General features: G+C 35.5%; 1 long non-coding RNA gene across 1 annotated transcript in view; it reads right to left on the reverse strand.

Moving 5' to 3' along the window:
* LOC116460025 (uncharacterized) overlaps window positions 1–6749 on the reverse strand; it is a 54034-nt gene extending 47285 nt beyond the window's left edge. The window contains exon 1 of the long non-coding RNA XR_004245705.2: window positions 6664–6749. This is a non-coding gene — a long non-coding RNA (uncharacterized LOC116460025). The remainder of the gene's footprint in view (window positions 1–6663) is intronic.
* Between the last annotated feature and the right edge of the window lie 299 nt (window positions 6750–7048).

The following is a 7048-nucleotide window of genomic DNA, read 5'->3' on the forward strand; positions in this document are numbered from 1 at the left end:
CACTATTTTTTATTTCTTTTACAACATGGACCCATCTATGATGTAGAAACATTTTTAGAGAAATGAAAAAGCAAAACATTAGAGAGGAATTATGATATATTCCTCTAAAGTTACACTAAGTATGTCTGACTCTCCTGCTTCTCCTTCCAACTCCTCTACCTCTGCCACTCCTGGGACAGCAAGATTAACCCATTGTCCTCCTTCTCCTCCTCAGCCTACTCAATGTGAAGATGATGAGGATGAAGGCCTTTATAATAATCCACTTACACTTAGTGAATGGTAAATATATTTTCTCTTCTTTATGTTTTCTTAGCAACACTTTTTTTCCTTTGGCTTACTTTATTGTAACGATAAAATATACAATAGGAAAAACATAGAAAATATTGTTAATCAACTGTATAAGTTAACAGTAAGGCTTCCAGTTGATAGTAGGCCATTAGTAGTTAAGCTGTTGGGAAATCAAAAGTTATACATGGATTTTTGACTGTACAGGAGAGTTGGCACCCCAACCCCTACATTGTGAAGGATCAACTATATATAAGAAATTATCTCATGTGATTATGGAGGCTGACAAGTCCCCAGATCTGCAGTTGAGAAGCTGGAGGCCTAAGAGAGCCAAGGGTATAATTCTAGACCAAGACCTAGGAAGAACCGATGTTTCAATTCTAGTTCAAAGTCAGGAAAAATGGATGCCCCAGCTTAAGACAGTCAAGCAAGGAAAAATTCCCTCTTCTTTGTGAGAGGGATTGATTTTTTTCTATTGGATCAGGCCCACTCTCATTAGGAGGGGCACTATGCTTTACTCAGTCTATTAATATAAATGTTAAATTCATCACAAAATACATAATATACCTCACATAAATACCCACAATAATGTTTACCAAATATCTGGGCATTCTGTGGTTCAGTCAAGTTGACACATAAAATCAACCATTACATCATTACTTAAAGGCTGAAAATGCCAAAATTGCCAAATTCACCAAATCCCAATCTGCAGTCTCTCATACTTGCCCCTACTGCCCCCAGCTAGCTGCAAGACTTTATAGTCAGCAAATGCAAAGCAAGAAAGAAAACAAAACATACTAAAAAACTTAAACAGATTATGTTCATGGAAGCATTGAAGAAAACTATACCAAAAGGCACCAGACCCAAATGATTTTACTGTGGTACGCTATGACACCTTCAAACATCAAATAATCCCAATGCTGCATGAATTATTCAAGAGTATTGAAAAAGAAAGAAAACTCTCAAATTCCTTTTTTGAAGTAAATATGTTATCAATTGCTACAGCAGATAAAGGGAAGAAAACCAGAGACTAATCCCACTAATAAATATCAATGCAAATATACCCAAACAAAATATTAGTAAACAGAATCCAATGCCACTTTAAGAAAGTAATATGGGATGACCAACTGGGTTTTATTGCCAGAATATAAGTTGGCTCAATATTAGAAACAACGTTAATATATTTCACCATAGTAATAAGGGGAATACATGATTATCTTCATAAATGCTGACAAAAACCTTTGACCAAACTTAACACTCATTCATTAATAGAAAACACTCAAGAAATAGGAATGAAGAGGTACTTTCATAACATAATAATCTCTATCTATCTAGAGACAGAGATAGACAGAGATAGAAATAGAAATTTAGAGATAGTGATGGAGATGGAGATAGATAAAGACATGTAAATGCTAAGGCCAGAATCTTATTTAATGGAAAAACATTAGTTGAGGAACAAGGCTAAGATTTTTACTATCTCTACTATTCAGCATTGTACTAGACTACAAACCAAAATGATTAAACAAGAGAAAGTCATTATGACATAAGAATGGGCAAAGAAGAAATAGAATTATCTCTATTTGCAGATGGTAAGATATTATACCTAGAATATATCAGAGAATCAATGATAAAACTAATTTAAATTGTAAAAGAATTCAGGAATCTATCAAAATATAAAATCAATAGCCTTTATATACATAAACAATAAATAGTTAGAAGACATATACATGGTAGAGAGAAGCTCTTTCACCCTTGCAACAAAAGAGAAAAAAGACTTAGTATGACATTTAACAAGAAATGTGCAAAATCTATATGATGACAATTTTAAATCATCCCTAAAAGACACAAAAGTAAGTCTGAAAAAATAGATAGACAGCCCCTGCTCTTGGATATGATGAATCAACATTATAAAGATGTCAGTTTTTCCTAAATTAATTAGTAAATTAAATGCAATCACAATAAAAATACCAAAAAGCAATTTTAAGGAGATAGGGAAGTTCATACTAAAGTTTGTATGAAAAAAGCAAACATGCACAAATGTTCAAGAAAATAATACAAAAGAAACAACTATAAGAAAGAACTAGCCCTACCAAACATTAAAACATATTATAAAGACTCTATAATTAAAATATTATGACACTGGCACATAAATAAGCAAATAAATCAGTAGAATTGAATAGAAGTGCAGAAATAAACACAAATATCTACGAAAATTTAGTATATGATCAAGGTGCCATCTCACATCACTAGGAGAAAGGATAGAAAATCTCAGTAAATGGTCTTAATAGCTGAAGAGTGAATCAGACACTTGGAAGATTGGACAAAATAATTATTTTAAATGCGGCATAAAAAGATGAAAAGCCAAGATAAAAATTGAAACATTTGGAATAGACACCCAAAAGTGTGATACTCCCCTGATGATATTTCTAGAAGCAAATAATAGAAGAAATGAAAGAGAAGCAATACTAGAACAAATAATGGCTGAGAATTTTCTAGAACTGGGAGAAAAAAATGAGTCTTAAGAATGAGAGTGCTCACTAAGTCCAAGAAGGAAAAAAAATAACTTTACTCAAAATACCATGAACACAAACATAACAACAGAGAAAATTATAAAATCTACCAGAGAAACAAGAAAGTTTCATCTTCAAAAATGAGAATCAGAATGACATCAGAACTTTTATCAGTACCACAGAATGCAAGAAAGCAATGGAAAAATATTTCTAAATCCTGAGAGAAAATAATTTGACCCTTGAATTCAATGCACAATAAAACTTCATGAATAAAAATAAATAGACTCTTCAAAAGTAAAAGTAAAATATGGGTATGTTAACATGTTAGCATATTATACTACCTATAGATTCTCCCAGAAGTCAACTTCAAAAGGCAATGTTTTAACAAGAAGAAAAGCAAATCCAAAAGGAAGAATTTTGATAAATAACTCAATGGAAAGTTAAACATAAGTAGTAAAAACCTGTTGGTGATATCTAAATAAATAAAAATATATGAACAATTACTTCAAATTAAAATTCCAGATGATAATATGGGTTACTTGGGATTTTGGGGGGCAGGGGAGGAGCAGCTTGTGAGTGGAACCCTAGAATAAAAAATATGCTAACATTCTTATCTTCTCCAGTGGAATAAGAAGGTAACTGAATAACACAAGACGTTTTAGAAAATTCTAAGTTTAATAAAGTGTTCAAAATCTATAGGTAATCATAGGATAGAAACTGAATATATAGCTTTTAAACCAGAGGAGGAAAAAATGGAAGAAAAAAAAATACTATATTTCAAAGAGATGAAGGTAATGTGTTTCTCAGAAGAGCATTTATAAATTTTAAATTATTTACTAAAGTAAATACAATTATTTATTAAAAACAAGAGGAATTAAATAAATTATTTTTTCTACAGAATGTGCTAGAAAAAGAATAACAAATAAACCCAAATAAAGCAAAGGGAAAAAATAAAGAAACCTCTTCAATCATTGTGGAAGACAGTGTGGTGACTCCTCAAGGATCTAGAACTAGAAATACCATTTGACCCAGAAATCCCATTACTGGGTATATAATCAAAGGGTTATAACTCATCCTACTATAAAGACACATCCACACATATGTTCATTGCAGCACTATTCACAATAGCAAAGACTTGGAATCAACCCAGATGTCCATCAGTGATAGACTGGACAAAGAAAATGCGGCACATATACACCATGGAATACTATGCAGCCATAAAAAAGGATGAGTTCATATCCTTTGCAGGCACATAGATGAAGCTGGAAACCATCATTCTCAGCAGACTAACACAAGAACAGAAAACCAAACACCACATGTCCTCACTCATAAGTGGGAGTTGAACAATGAGAACACATGGACACAGGGAGGGGAATATCACACACCAGGGCCTGTCCAGGGATGGGGAGTAGGGAAGGGATAGCACTAGGAGAAATATCGAATGTAGGTGACAGGTTGATGGGTGCAACAAACCACCATGGCACGTGTATACCTATGTAACAAAACTGCACGTTCTGCACATGTACCCCAGAACTTAAAATATAATAAAAAAATAAACCTCAAAATCATAAGCATACAAAAAAATCAGAACTGATTAAACAAACAGTTGATTAAACAAACAGGAATAAAGTGCTTCTGTGAGTATATTAAAGAAAAAAAACACCCCAGCACTTTGGGAGGCTGAGGTTGGTTGGTCACTTGAGGTCAGGAGTTCAAGACCAGCCTGGCCAAGGTGGTGAAACCCGGTCTCCATGGAATATACAAAAATTAGCTGGGCATGGTAGCAGGCACCTGTAGTCCCAGCTACTTGGGAGGCTGAAGAACAAGAATTGCTCGAACTAGGGAGGCGGAGGTTTTAGTGAGCCGGGATCCCACCACTGCACTCCAGTATCGGCAACAGAGCGAGACTCTGTCTCAAAAAAAAAAAAAAAGAAAAGAAAAAGGAAAAACACAAAATAATAACAATAACAAGTTAAAAACAAAGAAAACACAAGTAATAAATGTAGCTACAAGTGAAAATATTTTAATCACATTTTTTATAATTATATAAAATCCATTTATATAATGGAGTTATACTTTCCATTATATTTTTCAAATACCAATAAACTTGAAAACCTCGGTGAAACAGACAATTTTCTAGAGAAATATAAATTGCCAAGGAGTAGTAAAGCCTGAATAGACTAATTCACACAGAATGAATTAAAAAAAAAATGCCAGTGTCCTACTGTTCCAATGTTACTGGTATCATATAAAACCAGGTTTTATCTACTTACACTTGTTACTGTGCTAATTTCTGTTTTTGAGGGGGTGGGGTGGGGGGGACGGAGTATTGCTCTTGTGGCGCAGGCTGGAGTGCAGTGCCACGATCTCAGCTCACTGCAGCCTCTGCCTCCTGGGTTCAAGCGATTCTCCTGTCTCAGCCTTCCGAGTAGCTGGGACTACAGACACCCGCCACCACGCCCAGCTAATTTTTGTATTTTTAGTAGAGATAGTGTTTTACCATGTTGGCCAGGATGGTCTCAATCTCTTGACCTCATCCACCTGCCTGGGCCTCCCAAAGTGCACTGTACTAATTTTTAAGATAAGACTTTGTTGACACTAACATGAACTACGAAAAGGAATTTAAGCAGCTTTCATAACCAGTGCCTACAGGCAGTTAGCATCTGGTTATTTTTACAAATATGAAAACCTTTACTAAATTTGTTCTGTTTTTTAAAAAATTAAGTACTATAACAATTGATATAATAAAGGCATCACCTTCACATCCAGCAGCATTCTTAATTACATTAAATTTATAATTTCCTTTGCCTTGGAATGCTCACTTCATAGAGACCATGCTTTTCAAGTTTCCAGATATAATAATAAATGTCCAAGTTGTACTTGATTAGAAAATATAGGGGGAATATCTTATAGGAAGTAAAAGGAAAGCTCTTCTTTTCTTTCAGTTTTCCAGGTATCTAAGTGAAAGAGAGAATGAAAGAGAGAGAGAAAGAGAGAGAGATACAGAAAGAACTAAAACTCTCTTAAAGTACAGTTAATAATAATAATATACAGTTAATAAAAAGCTATTAATAATAATATATAGTGAATAAGAAACTATTAATCCTGATTGTCACTGTGGTAGGCAAAATAATGCCCACCCCCTCCAAAGATGTTAAGCCCTAATGCCTGGAACCTGTTGATAAGTTACCCTACACAGCAAAAGGGCCTTTGCAGGTATAATTGAGGTTAAGAATCTTAAAATAGGGAGATTGTCCTCAGTTGCCTGGGTTGGCCCAATCTAATCACATGAGCCTTTAAAAGACAGCTCGCCCTGGCTAGAGTCAGAGAGATGCAGCAGAAAGGAAGGTCAGAGAGACACCGAGTGTGAGCAGCATTTGACACCACATCCATTGCTGATTCTGAGATACAGGGGACAACACGCAAGGGCGGCAGGGAGATCTTTGGGAGCTGAGGGCTGCCCGTGAACTACAGCCAGCAAGGAAACAGGGGCCAGGATCTCACAACGACAAGGACCCAAATTCTGCCAACCACCTGAATGAACGTGAGTGTGGATCCTTCCACAGTGCCTCCAGAAAATAATGCAGCTCTGCCATCTTGATTTTACTCTGGTGCAACCCTAAACAGAGAAACCAGCTAAGCCATACTGCATCTAGACTTCTGAGCAACAGAAACAACAGGTGCTGTTCTAAGCCACTAAATCTGTGGTCATTTGTATCGCAGCAATAGAAACCTACTACAACCACCAACCAAAATAGCAAATATAAAGCCAAGATGACCTTACTCTACACACACCAAAGAAAGCCTTCAAATCCTCCCAAGGCTATCCCCATGATTTGGAGTAGGCATTTTCCAATATTGAACTCACCAACACGAAGACATTTTCCATCATGTCAGCCTCATCTTTACTCCCATGTGTTAGCACATTATGATAAAATGAAACCACTGCTTCCTTCTACTGGCGTTTCACCATATGGTAGTGGATCTGTGTTTGCTATTATGTGCCAGATGGCACTGGGACACCAACCGCTTACAGTGTCATCTAAAACATAGAGACAAACAAAAATTGAGGAATCCCTGCTGTAAAAATCGGATACAAGAAGTTTCGTGAGTATGTTAGGATTCGTGATATTTAATTTGAACTGACCATGAGCCCGTTTTAAGACTTCTGTCCAAGTGTGAGTCTGACCCCTAAATTATACCACCACAACACAGTGCTGAAACCTTCTTTGTTATCTGTGATACCTTTACCA

Source organism: Hylobates moloch, unplaced genomic scaffold, assembly GCF_009828535.3.
Source record: "Hylobates moloch isolate HMO894 unplaced genomic scaffold, HMol_V3 SCAFFOLD_20, whole genome shotgun sequence".
Taxonomy (NCBI): Eukaryota; Metazoa; Chordata; class Mammalia; order Primates; family Hylobatidae; genus Hylobates; species Hylobates moloch.